Source organism: Macaca fascicularis, chromosome 13 (assembly GCF_037993035.2).
Source record: "Macaca fascicularis isolate 582-1 chromosome 13, T2T-MFA8v1.1".
Taxonomy (NCBI): domain Eukaryota; kingdom Metazoa; phylum Chordata; class Mammalia; order Primates; family Cercopithecidae; genus Macaca; species Macaca fascicularis.
Window position 1 is genome coordinate 27239855 of NC_088387.1, and position 26543 is coordinate 27266397.

The following is a 26543-nucleotide window of genomic DNA, read 5'->3' on the forward strand; positions in this document are numbered from 1 at the left end:
ACAGCTTTCCCCTGAAGAAGCCTTTCGCTAAGACAGTTCTTGTGGAATTGGCCAAGTGATATTTGGAACCCCTAGAGGGCTATGGAGAAAAAGGAAATATCCTCAGATGAAATCTGGAAAGAAGCTTTCTGAGAAACTGCTTAGTGTTCTGTTAATTCATCTCACAGAGTTACATCTGTATTTCGTGGATCTCTTTGCTAGCCTAATTTCTGTGGAATCTGAGAACAGATATTTCCCATCCCTTTGAAGACTATAGGGCCAAAGGAAATATCCTCCGATAACAAAGAGAAAGAAGCTTTCTGAGAAACTTCTTTGTGTTCTGTTAAATCATCTCACAGAGTTACAGATTTCCCCTCAAGAAGCCTTTCGCTAAGACAGTTCTTGTGGAATTGGCAAAGTGATATGTGGAAGCCCATAGAGGGCTATGGTGAAAAATGAAATACCCTCAGATGAAATCTGGAAAGAAGCTTTCTGAGAAACTGCTCTGTTATATGTGACTTCCACTCACAGAGTTACATCTGTATTTCGTGGATCTCTTTGCTAGCCTTATTTCTGTGGAATCTGAGAACAGATATTTCGGATCCCTTTGAAGACTATAGGGCCAAAGGAAATATCCTCCGATAACAAAGAGAAAGAAGCTTTCTGAGAAACTTCTTTGTGTTCTGTGAAATCATCTCACAGAGTTACAGCTTTCCCCTCAAGAAGCCTTTCGCTAAACAGTTCTTGTGAAATTGGCAAAGTGATATTTGGAACGCCATAGAGGGCTATGGTGAAAAAGGAAATATCCTCAGATGAAATCTGGAAAGAAGCTTTCTGAGAAACTGCTTAGTGTTCTGTTAATTCATCTCACAGAGTTACATCTGTATTTCGTGGATCTCTTTGCTAGCCTTATTTCTGTGGAATCTGAGAACAGATATTTCGGATCCCTTTGAAGACTATAGGGCCAAAGGAAATATCCTCCGATAACAAAGAGAAAGAAGCTTTCTGAGAAACTTCTTTGTTTTCTGTGAAATCATCTCACAGAGTTACAGCTTTCCCCTCAAGAAGCCTTTCGCTAAGACAGTTCTTGTGGAAATGGCAAAGTGATATGTGGAAGCCCATAGTGGGCTATGGTGAAAAAGGAAATATCCTCAGATGAAATCTGGAAAGAAGCTTTCTGAGAAACTGCTCTGTTATATGTGACTTCCACTCACAGAGTTACATCTGTATTTCGTGGATCTCTTTGCTAGCCTTATTTCTGTGGAATCTGAGAACAGATATTTCGGATCCCTTTGAAGACTATAGGGCCAAAGGAAATATCCTCCGATAACAAAGAGAAAGAAGCTTTCTGAGAAACTTCTTTGTGTTCTGTGAAATCATCTCACAGAGTTACAGCTTTCCCCTCAAGAAGCCTTTCGCTAAGACAGTTCTTGTGGAATTGGCAAAGTGATATTTGGCAGCCCATAGAGGGCTATGGAGAAAAAGGAAATATCCGCAGATGAAATCTGGAAAGAAGCTTTCTGAGAAACTGCTTAGTGTTCTGTTAATTCATCTCACAGAGTTACATCTGTATTTCGTGGATCTCTTTGCTAGCCTAATTTCTGTGGAATCTGAGAACAGATATTTCCCATCCCTTTGAAGACTATAGTTCCAAAGGAAATAACCTCCGATAACAAAGAGAAAGAAGCTTTCTGAGAAACTTCTTTGTGTTCTGTGAAATCATCTCACAGAGTTACAGCTTTCCCCTCAAGAAGCCTTTCGCTAAGACAGTTCTTGTGGAATTGGCAAAGTGATATTTGGAATGCCATAAAGGACTATGGTGAAAAAGGAAATATCCTCAGATGAAATCTGGAAAGAAGCTTTCTGAGAAACTGCTTAGTGTTCTGTTAATTCATCTCACAGAGTTACATCTATATTTCGTGGATCTCTTCGCTAGCCTAATTTCTGTGGAATCGGAGAACAGATATTTCGGATCCCTTTGAAGAGTATAGGGCCAAAGGAAATATCCTCCGATAACAAAGAGAAAGAAGCTTTCTGAGAAACTTCTTTGTGTTCTGTGAAATCATCTCACAGAGTTACAGCTTTCCCCTCAAGAAGCCTTTCGCTAAGACAGTTCTTGTGGAATTGGCAAAGTGATATTTGGAAGGCCTTAGAGGGCTATGGTGAAAAAGGAAATATCCTCAGATGAAATCTGGAAAGAAGCTTTCTGAGAAACTGCTTAGTGTTCTGTTAATTCATCTCACAGAGTTACATCTGTATTTCGTGGATCTCTTTGCTAGCCTTATTTCTGTGGAATCTGAGAACAGATATTTCGGATCCCTTTGAAGACTATAGGGCCAAAGGAAATATCCTCCGATAACAAAGAGAAAGAAGCTTTCTGAGAAACTTCTTTGTGTTCTGTGAAATCATCTCAGAGAGTTACAGCTTTCCTCTCCAGAAGCCTTTCACTAAGACAGTTCTTGTGGAATTGGCAAAGTGATATTTGGAAGCCCACAGAGGGCTATGGTGAAAAAGGAAATATCCTCAGATGAAATCTGGAAAGAAGCTTTCTGAGAAACTGCTCTGTTATATGTGACTTCCACTCACAGAGTTACATCTGTATTTCGTGGATCTCTTGGCTAGCCTTATTTCTGTGGAATCTGAGAACAGATATTTCGGATCCCTTTGAAGACTATAGGGCCAAAGGAAATATCCTCCGATAACAAAGAGAAAGAAGCTTTCTGAGAAACTTCTTTGTGTTCTGTGAAATCATCTCACAGAGTTACAGCTTTCCCCTCAAGATGCCTTTCGCTAAGACAGTTCTTGTGAAATTGGCAAAGTGATATTTGGAAGCCCATAGAGGGCTATGGTGAAAAAGGAAATATCCTCAGATGAAATCTGGAAAGAAGCTTTCTGAGAAACTGCTTAGTGTTCTGTTAATTCATATCACAGAGTTACATCTGTATTTCGTGGATCTCTTTGCTAGCCTTATTTCTGTGGAATCTGAGAACAGATATTTCGGATCCCTTTGAAGACTATAGGGCCAAAGGAAATATCCTCCGATAACAAAGAGAAAAAAGCTTTCTGAGAAACTTCTTTGTGTTCTGTGAAATCATATCACAGAGTTACAGAATTCCCCTCAAGAAGCCTTTCGCTAAGACAGTTCTTGTGGAATTGGCAAAGTGATATGTGGAAGCCCATAGAGGGCTATGGTGAAAAAGGAAATATCCTCAGATGAAATCTGGACAGAAGCTTTCTGAGAAACTGCTCTGATATATGTGACTTCCACTCACAGAGTTACATCTGTATTTCGTGGATCTCTTTGCTAGCCTTATTTCTGTGGAATCTGAGAACAGATATTTCGGATCCCTTTGAAGACTATAGGGCCAAAGGAAATATCCTCCGATAACAAAGAGAAAGAAGCTTTCTGAGAAACTTCTTTGTGTTCTGTGAAATCACCTCACAGAGTTACAGCTTTCCCCTAAAGAAGCCTTTCGCTAACCAGTTCTTGTGAAATTGGCAAAGTGATATTTGGAATGCCATAGAGGGCTATGGTGAAAAAGGAAATATCCTCAGATGAAATCTGGAAAGAAGCTTTCTGAGAAACTGCTTAGTGTTCTGTTAATTCATCTCACAGAGTTACATCTGTATTTCGTGGATCTCTTTGCTAGCCTTATTTCTGTGGAATCTGAGAACAGATATTTCCCATCCCTTTGAAGACTATAGGGCCAAAGGAAATATCCTCGGATAACAAAGAGAAAAAAGCTTTCTGAGAAACTTCTTTGTGTTCTGTGAAATCATCTCACAGAGTTACAGAATTCCCCTCAAGAAGCCTTTCGCTAAGACAGTTCTTGTGGAATTGGCAAAGTGATATGTGGAAGCCCATAGAGGGCTAGGGTGAAAAAGGAAATATCCTCAGATGAAATCTGGAAAGAAGCTTTCTGAGAAACTGCTGTGTTATATGTGACTTCCACTCACAGAGTTACATCTGTATTTCGTGGATCTCTTTGCTAGCCTTATTTCTGTGGAATCTGAGAACAGATATTTCCCATCCCTTTGAAGACTATAGGGCCAAAGGAAATATCCTCCGTTAACAAAGAGAAAGAAGCTATCTGAGAAACTTCTTTGTGTTCTGTTAAATCATCTCACAGAGTTACAGCTTTCCCCTCCAGAAGCCTTTAGTTAAGACAGTTCTTGTGGAATTGGCATAGTGACATTTGGAACGCCATAGAGGGCTATGGTGAAAAAGGAAATATCCTCAGATGAAATCTGGACAGAAGCTTTCTGGGAAACTGCTCTGTTATATGTGACATCCACTCACAGAGTTACATCTGTATTTCGTGGATCTCTTTGCTAGCCTTATTTCTGTGGAATCTGAGAACAGATATTACGGATCCCTTTGAAGACTATAGGGCCAAAGGAAATATCCTCTGATAACAAAGAGAAAGAAGCTTTCTGAGAAACTTCCTTGTGTTCTGTGAAATCATCTCACAGAGTTACAGCTTTCCACTCAAAAAGCCTTTCACTAAGACAGTTCTTGTGGAATTGGCAAAGTGATATTTGGAAGCCCATAGAGGGCTATGGAGAAAAAGGAAATATCCTCAGATGAAATCTGGAAAGAAGCTTTCTGAGAAACTGCTTAGTGTTCTGTTAATTCATCTCACAGAGTTACATCTGTATTTCGTGGATCTCTTTGCTAGCCTTATTTCTGTGGAATCTGAGAACAGATATTTCAGATGCCTTTGAAGACTATAGGGCCAAAGGAAATATCCTCCGATAACAAAGAGAAGGAAGCTTTCTGAGAAACTTCTTTGTGTTCTGTGAAATCATCTCACAGAGTTACAGCTTTCCCCTCAAGAAGCCTTTAGTTAAGACAGTTCTTGTGGAATTGGCAAAGTGACATTTGGAACGCCTTTGAGGGCTATGGTGAAAAAGGAAATATCCTCACATGAAATCTGGAAAGAAGCTTTCTGAGAAACTGCTCTGTTATATGTGACTTCCACTCACAGAGTTACATCTGTATTTCGTGGATCTCTTTGCTAGCCTTATTTCTGTGGAATCTGAGAACAGATATTTCGGATCTCTTTGAAGACTATAGGGCCAAAGGAAATATCCTCCGATAACAAAGAGAAAGAAGCTTTCTGAGAAACTTCTTTGTGTTCTGTGAAATCATCTCACAGAGTTACAGCTTTCCCCTCAAGAAGCCTTTCGCTAAGACAGTTCTTGTGGAATTGGCACAGTGATATTTGGAAGCCCATAGAGGGCTATGGAGAAAAAGGAAATATCCGCAGATGAAATCTGGAAAGAAGCTTTCTGAGAAACTGCTTAGTGTTCCGTTAATTCATCTCACAGAGTTACATCTGTATTTCGTGGATCTCTTTGCTAGCCTAATTTCTGTGGAATCTGAGAACAGATATTTCCCATCCCTTTGAAGACTATAGGGCCAAAGGAAATATCCTCCGATAACAAAGAGAAAGAAGCTTTCTGAGAAACTTCTTTGTGTTCTGTGAAATCATCTCACAGAGTTACAGCTTTCCCCTCAAGAAGCCTTTCGCTAAGACAGTTCTTGTGGAATTGGCAAAGTGATATGTGGAAGCCCATAGAGGGCTATGGTGAAAAATGAAATACCCTCAGATGAAATCTGGAAAGAAGCTTTCTGAGAAACTGCTCTGTTATATGTGACTTCCACTCACAGAGTTACATCTGTATTTCGTGGATCTCTTGGCTAGCCTTATTTCTGTGGAATCTGAGAATAGATATTTCGGATCCCTTTGAAGACTATAGGGCCAAAGGAAATATCCTCCGATAACAAACAGAAAGAAGCTTTCTGAGAAACTTCTTTGTGTTCTGTGAAATCATCTCACAGAGTTAAAGCTTTCCCCTCAAGAAGCCTTTCGCTAAGACAGTTCTTGTGGAATTGGCAAAGTGATATTTGGCAGCCCATAGAGGGCTATGGAGAAAAAGGAAATATCCTCAGATGAAATCTGGAAAGAAGCTTTCTGAGAAACTGCTTAGTGTTCTGTTAATTCATCTCACAGAGTTACATCTGTATTTCGTGGATCTCTTTGCTAGCCTTATTTCTGTGGAATCTGAGAACAGATATTTCGGATCCCTTTGAAGACTATAGGACCAAAGGAAATATCCTCCGATAACAAAGAGAAAGAAGCTTTCTGAGAAACTTCTTTGTGTTCTGTGAAATCATCTCACAGAGTTACAGCTTTCCCCTAAAGAAGCCTTTCGCTAAACAGTTCTTGTGAAATTGGCAAAGTGATATTTGGAATGCCATAGAGGGCTATGGTGAAAAAGGAAATATCCTCAGATGAAATCTGGAAAGAAGCTTTCTGAGAAACTGCTTAGTGTTCTGTTAATTCATCTCACAGAGTTACATCTGTATTTCGTGGATCTCTTTGCTAGCCTTATTTCTGTGGAATCTGAGAACAGATATTTCCCATCCCTTTGAAGACTATAGGGCCAAAGGAAATATCCTCCGATAACAAAGAGAAGGAAGCTTTCTGAGAAACTTCTTTGTGTTCTGTGAAATCATCTCACAGAGTTACAGCTTTCCCCTCAAGAAGCCTTTAGTTAAGACAGTTCTTGTGGAATTGGCAAAGTGACATTTGGAACGCCTTTGAGGGCTATGGTGAAAAAGGAAATATCCTCACATGAAATCTGGAAAGAAGCTTTCTGAGAAACCGCTCTGTTATATGTGACTTCCACTCACAGAGTTACATCTGTATTTCGTGGATCTCTTCGCTAGCCTTATTTCTGTGGAATCTGAGAACAGATATTTCGGATCTCTTTGAAGACTATAGGGCCAAAGGAAATATCCTCCGATAACAAGGAGAAAGAAGCTTTCTGAGAAACTTCTTTGTGTTCTGTGAAATCATCTCACAGAGTTACAGCTTTCCCCTCAAGAAGCCTTTCGCTAAGACAGTTCTTGTGGAATTGGCAAAGTGATATTTGGAACGCCATAGAGGGCTATGGTGAAAAAGGAAATATCCTCTGATGAAATCTGGAAAGAAGCTTTCTGAGAAACTGCTCTGTTATATGTGACTTCCACTCACAGAGTTACATCTGTATTTCGTGGATCTCTTGGCTAGCCTTATTTCTGTGGAATCTGAGAACAGATATTTCAGATCCCTTTGAAGACTATAGGGCCAAAGGAAATATCCTCCGATAACAAAGAGAAGGAAGCTTTCTGAGAAACTTCTTTGTGTTCTGTGAAATCATCTCACAGAGTTACAGCTTTCCCCTCAAGAAGCCTTTCGCTAAGACAGTTCTTGTGGAATTGGCACAGTGATATTTGGAAGCCCATAGAGGGCTATGGAGAAAAAGGAAATATCCGCAGATGAAATCTGGAAAGAAGCTTTCTGAGAAACTGCTTAGTGTTCCGTTAATTCATCTCACAGAGTTACATCTGTATTTCGTGGATCTCTTTGCTAGCCTAATTTCTGTGGAATCTGAGAACAGATATTTCCCATCCCTTTGAAGACTATAGGGCCAAAGGAAATATCCTCCGATAACAAAGAGAAAGAAGCTTTCTGAGAAACTTCTTTGTGTTCTGTGAAATCATCTCACAGAGTTACAGCTTTCCCCTCAAGAAGCCTTTCGCTAAGACAGTTCTTGTGGAATTGGCAAAGTGATATGTGGAAGCCCATAGAGGGCTATGGTGAAAAATGAAATACCCTCAGATGAAATCTGGAAAGAAGCTTTCTGAGAAACTGCTCTGTTATATGTGACTTCCACTCACAGAGTTACATCTGTATTTCGTGGATCTCTTGGCTAGCCTTATTTCTTTGGAATCTGAGAATAGATATTTCGGATCCCTTTGAAGACTATAGGGCCAAAGGAAATATCCTCCGATAACAAACAGAAAGAAGCTTTCTGAGAAAATTCTTTGTGTTCTGTGAAATCATCTCACAGAGTTAAAGCTTTCCCCTCAAGAAGCCTTTCGCTAAGACAGTTCTTGTGGAATTGGCAAAGTGATATTTGGCAGCCCATAGAGGGCTATGGTGAAAAAGGAAATATCCTCAGATGAAATTTGGAAAGAAGCTTTCTGAGAAACTGCTGTGTTATATGTGACTTCCACTCACAGAGTTACATCTGTATTTCGTGGATCTCTTTGCTAGCCTTATTTCTGTGGAATCTGAGAACAGATATTTCGCATCCCTTTGAAGACTATAGGGCCAAAGGAAATATCCTCCGATAACAAAGAGAAAGAAGCTTTCTGAGAAACTTCTTTGTGTTCTGTGAAATCATCTCACAGAGTTACAGCTTTCCCCTCCAGAAGCCTTTAGTTAAGACAGTTCTTGTGGAATTGGCAAAGTGACATTTGGAACGCCATAGAGGGCTATGGTGAAAAAGGAAATATCCTCAGATGAAATCTGGACAGAAGCTTTCTGGGAAACTGCTCTGTTATATGTGACTTCCACTCACAGAGTTACATCTGTATTTCGTGGATCTCTTTGCTAGCCTTATTTCTGTGGAATCTGAGAACAGATATTTCGGATCCCTTTGAAGACTATAGGGCCAAAGGAAATATCCTCTGATAACAAAGAGAAAGAAGCTTTCTGAGAAACTTCTTTGTGTTCTGTGAAATCATCTCACAGAGTTACAGCTTTCCACTCAAAAAGCCTTTCACTAAGACAGTTCTTGTGGAATTAGCAAAGTGATATTTGGAAGCCCATAGAGGGCTATGGTGAAAAAGGAAATATCCTCAGATGAAATCTGGAAAGAAGCTTTCTGAGAAACTGCTTAGTGTTCTGTTAATTCATCTCACAGAGTTACATCTGTATTTCGTGGATCTCTTTGCTAGCCTTATTTCTGTGGAATCTGAGAACAGATATTTCAGATCCCTTTGAAGACTATAGGGCCAAAGGAAATATCCTCCGATAACAAAGAGAAGGAAGCTTTCTGAGAAACTTCTTTGTGTTCTGTGAAATCATCTCACAGAGTTACAGCTTTCCCCTCAAGAAGCCTTTCGCTAAGGCAGTTATTGTGAAATTGGCAAAGTGATATTTGGAACGTCATAGAGGGCTATGGTGAAAAAGGAAATATCCTCACATGAAATCTGGAAAGAAGCTTTCTGAGAAACTGCTCTGTTATATGTGACTTCCACTCACAGAGTTACATCTGTATTTCGTGGATCTCTTTGCTAGCCTTATTTCTGTGGAATCTGAGAACAGATATTTCAGATCCCTTTGAAGACTATAGGGCCAAAGGAAATATCCTCCGATAACAAAGAGAAGGAAGCTTTCTGAGAAACCTCTTTGTGTTCTGTGAAATCATCTCACAGAGTTACAGCTTTCCCCTGAAGAAGCCTTTCGCTAAGACAGTTCTTGTGGAATTGGCCAAGTGATATTTGGAACCCCTAGAGGGCTATGGAGAAAAAGGAAATATCCTCAGATGAAATCTGGAAAGAAGCTTTCTGAGAAACTGCTTAGTGTTCTGTTAATTCATCTCACAGAGTTACATCTGTATTTCGTGGATCTCTTTGCTAGCCTAATTTCTGTGGAATCTGAGAACAGATATTTCCCATCCCTTTGAAGACTATAGGGCCAAAGGAAATATCCTCCGATAACAAAGAGAAAGAAGCTTTCTGAGAAACTTCTTTGTGTTCTGTTAAATCATCTCACAGAGTTACAGATTTCCCCTCAAGAAGCCTTTCGCTAAGACAGTTCTTGTGGAATTGGCAAAGTGATATGTGGAAGCCCATAGAGGGCTATGGTGAAAAATGAAATACCCTCAGATGAAATCTGGAAAGAAGCTTTCTGAGAAACTGCTCTGTTATATGTGACTTCCACTCACAGAGTTACATCTGTATTTCGTGGATCTCTTTGCTAGCCTTATTTCTGTGGAATCTGAGAACAGATATTTCGGATCCCTTTGAAGACTATAGGGCCAAAGGAAATATCCTCCGATAACAAAGAGAAAGAAGCTTTCTGAGAAACTTCTTTGTGTTCTGTGAAATCATCTCACAGAGTTACAGCTTTCCCCTCAAGAAGCCTTTCGCTAAACAGTTCTTGTGAAATTGGCAAAGTGATATTTGGAACGCCATAGAGGGCTATGGTGAAAAAGGAAATATCCTCAGATGAAATCTGGAAAGAAGCTTTCTGAGAAACTGCTTAGTGTTCTGTTAATTCATCTCACAGAGTTACATCTGTATTTCGTGGATCTCTTTGCTAGCCTTATTTCTGTGGAATCTGAGAACAGATATTTCGGATCCCTTTGAAGACTATAGGGCCAAAGGAAATATCCTCCGATAACAAAGAGAAAGAAGCTTTCTGAGAAACTTCTTTGTTTTCTGTGAAATCATCTCACAGAGTTACAGCTTTCCCCTCAAGAAGCCTTTCGCTAAGACAGTTCTTGTGGAAATGGCAAAGTGATATGTGGAAGCCCATAGTGGGCTATGGTGAAAAAGGAAATATCCTCAGATGAAATCTGGAAAGAAGCTTTCTGAGAAACTGCTCTGTTATATGTGACTTCCACTCACAGAGTTACATCTGTATTTCGTGGATCTCTTTGCTAGCCTTATTTCTGTGGAATCTGAGAACAGATATTTCGGATCCCTTTGAAGACTATAGGGCCAAAGGAAATATCCTCCGATAACAAAGAGAAAGAAGCTTTCTGAGAAACTTCTTTGTGTTCTGTGAAATCATCTCACAGAGTTACAGCTTTCCCCTCAAGAAGCCTTTCGCTAAGACAGTTCTTGTGGAATTGGCAAAGTGATATTTGGCAGCCCATAGAGGGCTATGGAGAAAAAGGAAATATCCGCAGATGAAATCTGGAAAGAAGCTTTCTGAGAAACTGCTTAGTGTTCTGTTAATTCATCTCACAGAGTTACATCTATATTTCGTGGATCTCTTCGCTAGCCTAATTTCTGTGGAATCGGAGAACAGATATTTCGGATCCCTTTGAAGAGTATAGGGCCAAAGGAAATATCCTCCGATAACAAAGAGAAAGAAGCTTTCTGAGAAACTTCTTTGTGTTCTGTGAAATCATCTCACAGAGTTACAGCTTTCCCCTCAAGAAGCCTTTCGCTAAGACAGTTCTTGTGGAATTGGCAAAGTGATATTTGGAAGGCCTTAGAGGGCTATGGTGAAAAAGGAAATATCCTCAGATGAAATCTGGAAAGAAGCTTTCTGAGAAACTGCTTAGTGTTCTGTTAATTCATCTCACAGAGTTACATCTGTATTTCGTGGATCTCTTTGCTAGCCTTATTTCTGTGGAATCTGAGAACAGATATTTCGGATCCCTTTGAAGACTATAGGGCCAAAGGAAATATCCTCCGATAACAAAGAGAAAGAAGCTTTCTGAGAAACTTCTTTGTGTTCTGTGAAATCATCTCAGAGAGTTACAGCTTTCCTCTCCAGAAGCCTTTCACTAAGACAGTTCTTGTGGAATTGGCAAAGTGATATTTGGAAGCCCACAGAGGGCTATGGTGAAAAAGGAAATATCCTCAGATGAAATCTGGAAAGAAGCTTTCTGAGAAACTGCTCTGTTATATGTGACTTCCACTCACAGAGTTACATCTGTATTTCGTGGATCTCTTGGCTAGCCTTATTTCTGTGGAATCTGAGAACAGATATTTCGGATCCCTTTGAAGACTATAGGGCCAAAGGAAATATCCTCCGATAACAAAGAGAAAGAAGCTTTCTGAGAAACTTCTTTGTGTTCTGTGAAATCATCTCACAGAGTTACAGCTTTCCCCTCAAGATGCCTTTCGCTAAGACAGTTCTTGTGAAATTGGCAAAGTGATATTTGGAAGCCCATAGAGGGCTATGGTGAAAAAGGAAATATCCTCAGATGAAATCTGGAAAGAAGCTTTCTGAGAAACTGCTTAGTGTTCTGTTAATTCATATCACAGAGTTACATCTGTATTTCGTGGATCTCTTTGCTAGCCTTATTTCTGTGGAATCTGAGAACAGATATTTCGGATCCCTTTGAAGACTATAGGGCCAAAGGAAATATCCTCCGATAACAAAGAGAAAAAAGCTTTCTGAGAAACTTCTTTGTGTTCTGTGAAATCATATCACAGAGTTACAGAATTCCCCTCAAGAAGCCTTTCGCTAAGACAGTTCTTGTGGAATTGGCAAAGTGATATGTGGAAGCCCATAGAGGGCTATGGTGAAAAAGGAAATATCCTCAGATGAAATCTGGACAGAAGCTTTCTGAGAAACTGCTCTGATATATGTGACTTCCACTCACAGAGTTACATCTGTATTTCGTGGATCTCTTTGCTAGCCTTATTTCTGTGGAATCTGAGAACAGATATTTCGGATCCCTTTGAAGACTATAGGGCCAAAGGAAATATCCTCCGATAACAAAGAGAAAGAAGCTTTCTGAGAAACTTCTTTGTGTTCTGTGAAATCACCTCACAGAGTTACAGCTTTCCCCTAAAGAAGCCTTTCGCTAACCAGTTCTTGTGAAATTGGCAAAGTGATATTTGGAATGCCATAGAGGGCTATGGTGAAAAAGGAAATATCCTCAGATGAAATCTGGAAAGAAGCTTTCTGAGAAACTGCTTAGTGTTCTGTTAATTCATCTCACAGAGTTACATCTGTATTTCGTGGATCTCTTTGCTAGCCTTATTTCTGTGGAATCTGAGAACAGATATTTCCCATCCCTTTGAAGACTATAGGGCCAAAGGAAATATCCTCGGATAACAAAGAGAAAAAAGCTTTCTGAGAAACTTCTTTGTGTTCTGTGAAATCATCTCACAGAGTTACAGAATTCCCCTCAAGAAGCCTTTCGCTAAGACAGTTCTTGTGGAATTGGCAAAGTGATATGTGGAAGCCCATAGAGGGCTAGGGTGAAAAAGGAAATATCCTCAGATGAAATCTGGAAAGAAGCTTTCTGAGAAACTGCTGTGTTATATGTGACTTCCACTCACAGAGTTACATCTGTATTTCGTGGATCTCTTTGCTAGCCTTATTTCTGTGGAATCTGAGAACAGATATTTCCCATCCCTTTGAAGACTATAGGGCCAAAGGAAATATCCTCCGTTAACAAAGAGAAAGAAGCTATCTGAGAAACTTCTTTGTGTTCTGTTAAATCATCTCACAGAGTTACAGCTTTCCCCTCCAGAAGCCTTTAGTTAAGACAGTTCTTGTGGAATTGGCATAGTGACATTTGGAACGCCATAGAGGGCTATGGTGAAAAAGGAAATATCCTCAGATGAAATCTGGACAGAAGCTTTCTGGGAAACTGCTCTGTTATATGTGACATCCACTCACAGAGTTACATCTGTATTTCGTGGATCTCTTTGCTAGCCTTATTTCTGTGGAATCTGAGAACAGATATTACGGATCCCTTTGAAGACTATAGGGCCAAAGGAAATATCCTCTGATAACAAAGAGAAAGAAGCTTTCTGAGAAACTTCCTTGTGTTCTGTGAAATCATCTCACAGAGTTACAGCTTTCCACTCAAAAAGCCTTTCACTAAGACAGTTCTTGTGGAATTGGCAAAGTGATATTTGGAAGCCCATAGAGGGCTATGGAGAAAAAGGAAATATCCTCAGATGAAATCTGGAAAGAAGCTTTCTGAGAAACTGCTTAGTGTTCTGTTAATTCATCTCACAGAGTTACATCTGTATTTCGTGGATCTCTTTGCTAGCCTTATTTCTGTGGAATCTGAGAACAGATATTTCAGATGCCTTTGAAGACTATAGGGCCAAAGGAAATATCCTCCGATAACAAAGAGAAGGAAGCTTTCTGAGAAACTTCTTTGTGTTCTGTGAAATCATCTCACAGAGTTACAGCTTTCCCCTCAAGAAGCCTTTAGTTAAGACAGTTCTTGTGGAATTGGCAAAGTGACATTTGGAACGCCTTTGAGGGCTATGGTGAAAAAGGAAATATCCTCACATGAAATCTGGAAAGAAGCTTTCTGAGAAACTGCTCTGTTATATGTGACTTCCACTCACAGAGTTACATCTGTATTTCGTGGATCTCTTTGCTAGCCTTATTTCTGTGGAATCTGAGAACAGATATTTCGGATCTCTTTGAAGACTATAGGGCCAAAGGAAATATCCTCCGATAACAAAGAGAAAGAAGCTTTCTGAGAAACTTCTTTGTGTTCTGTGAAATCATCTCACAGAGTTACAGCTTTCCCCTCAAGAAGCCTTTCGCTAAGACAGTTCTTGTGGAATTGGCACAGTGATATTTGGAAGCCCATAGAGGGCTATGGAGAAAAAGGAAATATCCGCAGATGAAATCTGGAAAGAAGCTTTCTGAGAAACTGCTTAGTGTTCCGTTAATTCATCTCACAGAGTTACATCTGTATTTCGTGGATCTCTTTGCTAGCCTAATTTCTGTGGAATCTGAGAACAGATATTTCCCATCCCTTTGAAGACTATAGGGCCAAAGGAAATATCCTCCGATAACAAAGAGAAAGAAGCTTTCTGAGAAACTTCTTTGTGTTCTGTGAAATCATCTCACAGAGTTACAGCTTTCCCCTCAAGAAGCCTTTCGCTAAGACAGTTCTTGTGGAATTGGCAAAGTGATATGTGGAAGCCCATAGAGGGCTATGGTGAAAAATGAAATACCCTCAGATGAAATCTGGAAAGAAGCTTTCTGAGAAACTGCTCTGTTATATGTGACTTCCACTCACAGAGTTACATCTGTATTTCGTGGATCTCTTGGCTAGCCTTATTTCTGTGGAATCTGAGAATAGATATTTCGGATCCCTTTGAAGACTATAGGGCCAAAGGAAATATCCTCCGATAACAAACAGAAAGAAGCTTTCTGAGAAACTTCTTTGTGTTCTGTGAAATCATCTCACAGAGTTAAAGCTTTCCCCTCAAGAAGCCTTTCGCTAAGACAGTTCTTGTGGAATTGGCAAAGTGATATTTGGCAGCCCATAGAGGGCTATGGAGAAAAAGGAAATATCCTCAGATGAAATCTGGAAAGAAGCTTTCTGAGAAACTGCTTAGTGTTCTGTTAATTCATCTCACAGAGTTACATCTGTATTTCGTGGATCTCTTTGCTAGCCTTATTTCTGTGGAATCTGAGAACAGATATTTCGGATCCCTTTGAAGACTATAGGACCAAAGGAAATATCCTCCGATAACAAAGAGAAAGAAGCTTTCTGAGAAACTTCTTTGTGTTCTGTGAAATCATCTCACAGAGTTACAGCTTTCCCCTAAAGAAGCCTTTCGCTAAACAGTTCTTGTGAAATTGGCAAAGTGATATTTGGAATGCCATAGAGGGCTATGGTGAAAAAGGAAATATCCTCAGATGAAATCTGGAAAGAAGCTTTCTGAGAAACTGCTTAGTGTTCTGTTAATTCATCTCACAGAGTTACATCTGTATTTCGTGGATCTCTTTGCTAGCCTTATTTCTGTGGAATCTGAGAACAGATATTTCCCATCCCTTTGAAGACTATAGGGCCAAAGGAAATATCCTCCGATAACAAAGAGAAAAAAGCTTTCTGAGAAACTTCTTTGTGTTCTGTAAAATCATCTCACAGTGTTACAGAATTCCCCTCAAGAAGCCTTTCGCTAAGACAGTTCTTGTGGAATTGGCAAAGTGATATGTGGAAGCCCATAGAGGGCTATGGTGAAAAAGGAAATATCCTCACATGAAATTTGGAAAGAAGCTTTCTGAGAAACTGCTGTGTTATATGTGACTTCCACTCACAGAGTTACATCTGTATTTCGTGGATCTCTTTGCTAGCCTTATTTCTGTGGAATCTGAGAACAGATATTTCCCATCCCTTTGAAGACTATAGGGCCAAAGGAAATATCCTCCGTTAACAAAGAGAAAGAAGCTTTCTGAGAAACTTCTTTGTGTTCTGTTAAATCATCTCACAGAGTTACAGCTTTCCCCTCCAGAAGCCTTTAGTTAAGACAGTTCTTGTGGAATTGGCAAAGTGACATTTGGAACGCCATAGAGGGCTATGGTGAAAAAGGAAATATCCTCAGATGAAATCTGGACAGAAGCTTTCTGGGAAACTGCTCTGTTATATGTGACTTCCACTCACAGAGTTACATCTGTATTTCGTGGATCTCTTTGCTAGCCTTATTTCTGTGGAATCTGAGAACAGATATTTCGGATCCCTTTGAAGACTATAGGGCCAAAGGAAATATCCTCTGATAACAAAGAGAAAGAAGCTTTCTGAGAAACTTCTTTGTGTTCTGTGAAATCATCTCACAGAGTTACAGCTTTCCACTCAAAAAGCCTTTCACTAAGACAGTTCTTGTGGAATTGGCAAAGTGATATTTGGAAGCCCATAGAGGGCTATGGTGAAAAAGGAAATATCCTCAGATGAAATCTGGAAAGAAGCTTTCTGAGAAACTGCTTAGTGTTCTGTTAATTCATCTCACAGAGTTACATCTGTATTTCGTGGATCTCTTTGCTAGCCTTATTTCTGTGGAATCTGAGAACAGATATTTCAGATCCCTTTGAAGACTATAGGGCCAAAGGAAATATCCTCCGATAACAAAGAGAAGGAAGCTTTCTGAGAAACTTCTTTGTGTTCTGTGAAATCATCTCACAGAGTTACAGCTTTCCCCTCAAGAAGCCTTTCGCTAAGGCAGTTCTTGTGAAATTGGCAAAGTGATATTTGGAACGTCATAGAGGGCTATGGTGAAAAAGGAAATATCCTCACATGAAATCTGGAAAGAAGCTTTCTGAGAAACTGCTCTGTTATATGTGACTTCCACTCACAGAGTTACATCTGTATTTCGTGGATCTCTTTGCTAGCCTTATTTCTGTGGAATCTGAGAACAGATATTTCAGATCCCTTTGAAGACTATAGGGCCAAAGGAAATATCCTCCGATAACAAAGAGAAAGAAGCTTTCTGAGAAACTTCTTTGTGTTCTGTGAAATCATCTCACAGAGTTACAGCTTTCCCCTAAAGAAGCCTTTCGCTAACCAGTTCTTGTGAAATTGGCAAAGTGATATTTGGAATGCCATAGAGGGCTATGGTGAAAAAGGAAATATCCTCAGATGAAATCTGGAAAGAAGCTTTCTGAGAAACTGCTTAGTGTTCTGTTAATTCATCTCACAGAGTTACATCTGTATTTCGTGGATCTCTTTGCTAGCCTTATTTCTGTGGAATCTGAGAACAGATATTTCCCATCCCTTTGAAGACTATAGGGCCAAAGGAAATATCCTCCGATAACAAAGAGAAAAAAGCTTTCTGAGAAACTTCTTTGTGTTCTGTGAAATCATCTCACAGAGTTACAGAATTCCCCTCAAGAAGCCTTTCGCTAAGACAGTTCTTGTGGAATTGGCAAAGTGATATGTGGAAGCCCATAGAGGGCTAGGGTGAAAAAGGAAATATCCTCAGATGAAATCTGGAAAGAAGCTTTCTGAGAAACTGCTGTGTTATATGTGACTTCCACTCACAGAGTTACATCTGTATTTCGTGGATCTCTTTGCTAGCCTTATTTCTGTGGAATCTGAGAACAGATATTTCCCATCCCTTTGAAGACTATAGGGCCAAAGGAAATATCCTCCGTTAACAAAGAGAAAGAAGCTATCTGAGAAACTTCTTTGTGTTCTGTTAAATCATCTCACAGAGTTACAGCTTTCCCCTCCAGAAGCCTTTAGTTAAGACAGTTCTTGTGGAATTGGCAAAGTGACATTTGGAACGCCATAGAGGGCTATGGTGAAAAAGGAAATATCCTCAGATGAAATCTGGACAGAAGCTTTCTGGGAAACTGCTCTGTTATATGTGACATCCACTCACAGAGTTACATCTGTATTTCGTGGATCTCTTTGCTAGCCTTATTTCTGTGGAATCTGAGAACAGATATTACGGATCCCTTTGAAGACTATAGGGCCAAAGGAAATATCCTCTGATAACAAAGAGAAAGAAGCTTTCTGAGAAACTTCCTTGTGTTCTGTGAAATCATCTCACAGAGTTACAGCTTTCCACTCAAAAAGCCTTTCACTAAGACAGTTCTTGTGGAATTGGCAAAGTGATATTTGGAAGCCCATAGAGGGCTATGGAGAAAAAGGAAATATCCTCAGATGAAATCTGGAAAGAAGCTTTCTGAGAAACTGCTTAGTGTTCTGTTAATTCATCTCACAGAGTTACATCTGTATTTCGTGGATCTCTTTGCTAGCCTTATTTCTGTGGAATCTGAGAACAGATATTTCAGATGCCTTTGAAGACTATAGGGCCAAAGGAAATATCCTCCGATAACAAAGAGAAGGAAGCTTTCTGAGAAACTTCTTTGTGTTCTGTGAAATCATTTCACAGAGTTACAGCTTTCCCCTCAAGAAGCCTTTAGTTAAGACAGTTCTTGTGGAATTGGCAAAGTGACATTTGGAACGCCTTTGAGGGCTATGGTGAAAAAGGAGATATCCTCACATGAAATCTGGAAAGAAGCTTTCTGAGAAACTGCTCTGTTATATGTGACTTCCACTCACAGAGTTACATCTGTATTTCGTGGATCTCTTTGCTAGCCTTATTTCTGTGGAATCTGAGAACAGATATTTCGGATCTCTTTGAAGACTATAGGGCCAAAGGAAATATCCTCCGATAACAAGGAGAAAGAAGCTTTCTGAGAAACTTCTTTGTGTTCTGTGAAATCATCTCACAGAGTTACAGCTTTCCCCTCAAGAAGCCTTTCGCTAAGACAGTTCTTGTGGAATTGGCACAGTGATATTTGGAAGCCCATAGAGGGCTATGGAGAAAAAGGAAATATCCGCAGATGAAATCTGGAAAGAAGCTTTCTGAGAAACTGCTTAGTGTTCCGTTAATTCATCTCACAGAGTTACATCTGTATTTCGTGGATCTCTTTGCTAGCCTAATTTCTGTGGAATCTGAGAACAGATATTTCCCATCCCTTTGAAGACTATAGGGCCAAAGGAAATATCCTCCGATAACAAAGAGAAAGAAGCTTTCTGAGAAACTTCTTTGTGTTCTGTGAAATCATCTCACAGAGTTACAGCTTTCCCCTCAAGAAGCCTTTCGCTAAGACAGTTCTTGTGGAATTGGCAAAGTGATATGTGGAAGCCCATAGAGGGCTATGGTGAAAAATGAAATACCCTCAGATGAAATCTGGAAAGAAGTTTTCTGAGAAACTGCTCTGTTATATGTGACTTCCACTCACAGAGTTACATCTGTATTTCGTGGATCTCTTGGCTAGCCTTATTTCTGTGGAATCTGAGAATAGATATTTCGGATCCCTTTGAAGACTATAGGGCCAAAGGAAATATCCTCCGATAACAAACAGAAAGAAGCTTTCTGAGAAACTTCTTTGTGTTCTGTGAAATCATCTCACAGAGTTAAAGCTTTCCCCTCAAGAAGCCTTTCGCTAAGACAGTTCTTGTGGAATTGGCAAAGTGATATTTGGCAGCCCATAGAGGGCTATGGAGAAAAAGGAAATATCCTCAGATGAAATCTGGAAAGAAGCTTTCTGAGAAACTGCTTAGTGTTCTGTTAATTCATCTCACAGAGTTACATCTGCATTTCGTGGATCTCTTTGCTAGCCTTATTTCTGTGGAATCTGAGAACAGATATTTCGGATCCCTTTGAAGACTATAGGACCAAAGGAAATATCCTCCGATAACAAAGAGAAAGAAGCTTTCTGAGAAACTTCTTTGTGTTCTGTGAAATCATCTCACAGAGTTACAGCTTTCCCCTAAAGAAGCCTTTCGCTAAACAGTTCTTGTGAAATTGGCAAAGTGATATTTGGAATGCCATAGAGGGCTATGGTGAAAAAGGAAATATCCTCAGATGAAATCTGGAAAGAAGCTTTCTGAGAAACTGCTTAGTGTTCTGTTAATTCATCTCACAGAGTTACATCTGTATTTCGTGGATCTCTTTGCTAGCCTTATTTCTGTGGAATCTGAGAACAGATATTTCCCATCCCTTTGAAGACTATAGGGCCAAAGGAAATATCTTCCGATAACAAAGAGAAAAAAGCTTTCTGAGAAACTTCTTTGTGTTCTGTGAAATCATCTCACAGAGTTACAGAATTCCCCTCAAGAAGCCTTTCGCTAAGACAGTTCTTGTGGAATTGGCAAAGTGATATGTGGAAGCCCATAGAGGGCTATGGTGAAAAAGGAAATATCCTCAGATGAAATTTGGAAAGAAGCTTTCTGAGAAACTGCTGTGTTATATGTGACTTCCACTCACAGAGTTACATCTGTATTTCGTGGATCTCTTTGCTAGCCTTATTTCTGTGGAATCTGAGAACAGATATTTCCCATCCCTTTGAAGACTATAGGGCCAAAGGAAATATCCTCCGTTAACAAAGAGAAAGAAGCTTTCTGAGAAACTTCTTTGTGTTCTGTTAAATCATCTCACAGAGTTACAGCTTTCCCCTCCAGAAGCCTTTAGTTAAGACAGTTCTTGTGGAATTGGCAAAGTGACATTTGGAACGCCATAGAGGGCTATGGTGAAAAAGGAAATATCCTCAGATGAAATCTGGACAGAAGCTTTCTGGGAAACTGCTCTGTTATATGTGACTTCCACTCACAGAGTTACATCTGTATTTCGTGGATCTCTTTGCTAGCCTTATTTCTGTGGAATCTGAGAACAGATATTTCGGATCCCTTTGAAGACTATAGGGCCAAAGGAAATATCCTCTGATAACAAAGAGAAAGAAGCTTTCTGAGAAACTTCTTTGTGTTCTGTGAAATCATCTCACAGAGTTACAGCTTTCCACTCAAAAAGCCTTTCACTAAGACAGTTCTTGTGGAATTGGCAAAGTGATATTTGGAAGCCCATAGAGGGCTATGGTGAAAAAGGAAATATCCTCAGATGAAATCTGGAAAGAAGCTTTCTGAGAAACTGCTTAGTGTTCTGTTAATTCATCTCACAGAGTTACATCTGTATTTCGTGGATCTCTTTGCTAGCCTTATTTCTGTGGAATCTGAGAACAGATATTTCAGATCCCTTTGAAGACTATAGGGCCAAAGGAAATATCCTCCGATAACAAAGAGAAGGAAGCTTTCTGAGAAACTTCTTTGTGTTCTGTGAAATCATCTCACAGAGTTACAGCTTTCCCCTCAAGAAGCCTTTCGCTAAGGCAGTTCTTGTGAAATTGGCAAAGTGATATTTGGAACGTCATAGAGGGCTATGGTGAAAAAGGAAATATCCTCACATGAAATCTGGAAAGAAGCTTTCTGAGAAACTGCTCTGTTATATGTGACTTCCACTCACAGAGTTACATCTGTATTTCGTGGATCTCTTTGCTAGCCTTATTTCTGTGGAATCTGAGAACAGATATTTCAGATCCCTTTGAAGACTATAGGGCCAAAGGAAATATCCTCCGATAACAAAGAGAAGGAAGCTTTCTGAGAAACTTCTTTGTGTTCTGTGAAATCATCTCACAGAGTTACAGCTTTCCCCTGAAGAAGCCTTTCGCTAAGACAGTTCTTGTGGAATTGGCCAAGTGATATTTGGAAGCCCATAGAGGGCTATGGTGAAAAAGGAAATATCCTCAGATGAAATCTGGAAAGAAGCTTTCTGAGAAACTGCTTAGTGTTCTGTTAATTCATCTCACAGAGTTACATCTGTATTTCGTGGATCTCTTTGCTAGCCTAATTTCTGTGGAATCTGAGAACAGATATTTCCCATCCCTTTGAAGACTATAGGGCCAAAGGAAATATCCTCCGATAACAAAGAGAAAGAAGCTTTCTGAGAAACTTCTTTGTGTTCTGTTAAATCATCTCACAGAGTTACAGATTTCCCCTCAAGAAGCCTTTCGCTAAGACAGTTCTTGTGGAATTGGCAAAGTGATATTTGGAAGCCCATAGAGGGCTATGGTGAAAAAGGAAATATCCTCAGATGAAATCTGGAAAGAAGCTTTCTGAGAAACTGCTTAGTGTTCTGTTAATTCATCTCACAGAGTTACATCTGTATTTCGTGGATCTCTTTGCTAGCCTTATTTCTGTGGAATCTGAGAACAGATATTTCGGATCTCTTTGAAGACTATAGGGCCAAAGGAAATATCCTCCGATAACAAAGAGAAAGAAGATTTCTGAGAAACTTCTTTGTGTTCTGTGAAATCATCTCACAGAGTTACAGCTTTCCCCTCAAGAAGCCTTTCGTTAAGACAGTTCTTTTGGAATTGGCAAAATGATATTTGGAACGCCATAGAGGGCTACGGTGAAAAAGGAAATATCCTCAGATGAAATCTGGAAAGAAGCTTTCTGAGAAACTGCTCTGTTATATGTGACTTCCACTCACAGAGTTACATCTGTATTTCGTGGATCATTTTGCTAGCCGTATTTCTGTGGAATCTGAGAACAGATATTTCGGATCCCTTTGAAGACTATAGGGCCAAAGGAAATATCCTCCGATAACAAAGAGAAAGAAGCTTTCTGAGAAACTTCTTTGTGTTCTGTGGAATCATCTCACAGAGTTACAGCTTTCCCCTCAAGAAGCCTTTCGTTAAGACAGTTCTTGAGGAATTAGCAAAGTGATATTTGGAACGCCATAGAGGGCTATGGTGAAAAAGGAAATATCCTCACATGAAATCTGGAAAGAAGCTTTCTGAGAAACTGCTCTGTTATATGTGACTTCCACTCACAGAGTTACATCTGTATTTCGTGGATCTCTTTGCTAGCCTTATTTCTGTGGAATCTGAGAACAGATATTTCGGATCCCTTTGAAGACTATAGGGCCAAAGGAAATATCCTCCGATAACAAAGAGAAAGAAGCTTTCTGACAAACTTCTTTGTGTTCTGTGAAATCATCTCACAGAGTTACAGCTTTCCCCTCAAGAAGCCTTTCGCTAAGACAGTTCTTATGAAATTGGCAAAGTGATATTTGGAAGCCCATAGAGGGCTATGGTGAAAAAGGAAATATCCTCAGATGAAATCTGGAAAGAAGCTTTCTGAGAAACTGCTTAGTGTTCTGTTAATTCATCTCAGAGCGTTACATCTGTATTTCGTGGAGCTCTTTGCTAGCCTTATTTCTGTGGAATCTGAGAACAGATATTTCGGATCCCTTTGAAGACTATAGGGCCAAAGGAAATATCCTCCGATAACAAAGAGAAAGAAGCTTTCTGAGAAACTTCTTTGTGTTCTGTGAAATCATGTCACAGAGTTACAAATTTCCCCTCAAGAAGCCTTTCGCTAAGACAGTTCTTGTGGAATTGGCAAAGTGATATTTGGAAGCCCATAGAGGGCTATGGTGAGAAAGGAAATATCCTCAGATGAAATCTGGAAAGAAGCTTTCTGAGAAACTGCTCTGTTATATGTGACTTCCACTCACAGAGTTACATCTGTATTTTGTGGATCTCTTTGCTAGCCTTATTTCTGTGGAATCTGAGAACAGATATTTCGGATCCCTTTGAAGACTATAGGGCCAAAGGAAATATCCTCCGATAACAAAGAGAAAGAAGCTTTCTGAGAAACTTCTTTGTGTTCTGTGAAATCATCTCACAGAGTTACAGCTTTCCCCTCAAGAAGCCTTTCGCTAAGACAGTTCTTGTGGAATTGGCAAAGTGATATTTGGAAGCCCATAGAGGGCTATGGAGAAAAAGGAAATATACTCAGATGAAATCTGGAAAGAAGCTTTCTGAGAAACTGCTTAGTGTTCTGTTAATTCATCTCACAGAGTTACATCTGTATTTCGTGTATCTCTTTGCTAGCCTTATTTCTGTGGAATCTGAGAACAGATATTTCGGATCTCTTTGAAGACTATAGGGCCAAAGGAAATATCCTCCGATAACAAAGAGAAAGAAGCTTTCTGAGAAACTTCTTTGTGTTCTGTGAAATCATCTCACAGAGTTACAGCTTTCCCCTCAAGAAGCCTTTCATTAAGACAGTTCTTGTGGAATTGGCAAAATGATATTTGGAACGCCATAGAGGGCTAGGGTGAAAAAGGAAATATCCTCAGATGAAATCTGGAAAGAAGCTTTCTGAGAAACTGCTCTGTTATATGTGACTTCCACTCACAGAGTTACATCTGTATTTCGTGGATCTCTTTGCTAGCCGTATTTCTGAGGAATCTGAGAACAGATATTTCGGATCCCTTTGAAGACTATAGGGCCAAAGGAAATATCCTCCGATAACAAAGAGAAAGAAGCTTTCTGAGAAACTTCTTTGTGTTCTGTGAAATCATCTCACAGAGTTACAGCTTTCCCCTCAAGAAGCCTTTCGCTAAGACAGTTTTTGTGAAATTGGCAAAGTGATATTTGGAACGCCATAGAGGGCTATGTTGAAAAAGGAAATATCCTCAGATGAAATCTGGAAAGAAGCTTTCTGAGAAACTGCTCTGTTATATGTGACTTCCACACACAGAGTTACATCTGTATTTCGTGGATCTCTTTGCTAGCCTTATTTCTGTGAAATCTGAGAACAGATATTTCGGATCCCTTTGAAGACTATAGGGCCAAAGGAAATATCCTCCGATAACAAAGAGAAAGAAGCTTTCTGAGAAACTTCTTTGTGTTCTGTGAAATCATCTCACAGAGTTACAGCTTTCCCCTCAAGAACCCTTTCGCTAAGACAGTTCTTGCGGAATTGGCAAAGTGATATTTGGAAGCCCATAGAGGGCTATGGAGAAAAAGGAAATATCCTCAGATGAAATCTGGAAAGAAGCTTTCTGAGAAACTGCTCTGTTATATGTGACTTCCACTCACAGAGTTACATCTGTATTTCGTGGATCTCTTGGCTAGCCTTATTTCTGTGGAATCTGAGAACAGATATTTCGGATCCCTTTGAAGACTATAGGGCCAAAGGAAATATCCTCCGATAACAAAGAGAAAGAAGCTTTCTGAGAAACTTCTTTGTGTTCTGTGAAATCATCTCACAGAGTTACAGCTTTCCCCTCAAGAACCCTTTAGTTAAGACAGTTCTTGAGGAATTGGCAAAGTGATATTTGGAACGACATAGAGGGCTATGGTGAAAAAGGAAATATCCTCAGATGAAATCTGGAAAGAAGCTTTCTGAGAAACTGCTCTGTTATATGTGACTTCCACTCACAGAGTTACATCTGTATTTCGTGGATCTCTTGGCTAGCCTTATTTCTGTGGAATCTGAGAACAGATATTTCGGATCCCTTTGAAGACTATAGGGCCAAAGGAAATATACTCCGATAACAAAGAGAAAGAAGCTTTCTGAGAAACTTCTTTGTGTTCTGTGAAATCATCTCACAGAGTTACAGCTTTCCTCTCAAGAAGCCTTTCGCTAAGACAGTTCTTGTGGAATTGTCAAAGTGATATTTGGAATGCCATAGAGGGCCTTGGTGAAAAAGGAAATATCCTCAGATGAAATCTGGAAAGAAGCTTTCTGAGAAACTGCTTAGTGTTCTGTTAATTCATCTCACAGAGTTACATCTATATTTCGTGGATCTCTTTGCTAGCCTAATTTCTGTGGAATCTGAGAACAGATATTTCGGATCCCTTTGAAGAGTATAGGGCCAAAGAAAATATCCTCCGATAACAAAGAGTAAGAAGCTTTCTGAGAAACTTCTTTGTGTTCTGTGAAATCATCTCACAGAGTGAAGGCTTTCCCCTCAAGAAGCCTTTCGGTAAGACAGTTCTTGTGGAATTGGCAAAGTGATATTTGGAAGCCCTTAGAGGGCTATGGTGAAAAAGGAAATATCCTCAGATGAAATCTGGAAAGAAGCTTTCTGAGAAACTGCTTAGTGTTCTGTTAATTCATCTCACAGAGTTACATCTGTATTTCGTGGATCTCTTTGCTAGCCTTATTTCTGTGGAATCTGAGAACAGATATTTCGGATCCCTTTGAAGACTATAGGGCCAAAGGAAATATCCTCCGATAACAAAGAGAAAGAAGCTTTCTGAGAAACTTCTTTGTGTTCTGTGAAATCATCTCACAGAGTTACAGCTTTCCCCTCCAGAAGCCTTTAGTTAAGATAGTTCTTGTGGAATTGGCAAAGTGACATTTGGAACGCCATAGAGGGCTATGGTGAAAAAGGAAATATCCTCAGATGAAATCTGGAAAGAAGCTTTCTGAGAAACTGCTCTGTTATATGTGACTTCCACTCACAGAGTTACATCTGTATTTCGTGGATCTCTTTGCTAGCCTTATTTCTGTGGAATCTGAGAACAGATATTTCGGATCCCTTTGAAGACTATAGGGCCAAAGGAAATATCCTCCGATAACAAAGAGAAAGAAGCTTTCTAGGAAACTTCTTTGTGTTCTGTGAAATCATCTCACAGAGTTACAGCTTTCCACTCAAGAAGCCTTTCACTAAGACAGTTCTTGTGGAATTGGCAAAGTGATATTTGGAAGCCCATAGAGGGCTATGGTGAAAAAGGAAATATCCTCAGATGAAATCTGGAAAGAAGCTTTCTGAGAAACTGCTTAGTGTTCTGTTAATTCATCTCACAGAGTTACATCTGTATTTCGTGGATCTCTTTGCTAGTCTTATTTCTGTGGAATCTGAGAACAGATATTTCGGATCCCTTTGAAGACTATAGGGCCAAAGGAAATATCCTCCGATAACAAAGAGAAAGAAGCTTTCTGAGAAACTTCTTTGTGTTCTGTGGAATCATCTCACAGAGTTACAGCTTTCCCCTCAAGAAGCCTTTCGTTAAGACAGTTCTTGAGGAATTAGCAAAGTGATATTTGGAACGCCATAGAGGGCTATGGTGAAAAAGGAAATATCCTCACATGAAATCTGGAAAGAAGCTTTCTGAGAAACTGCT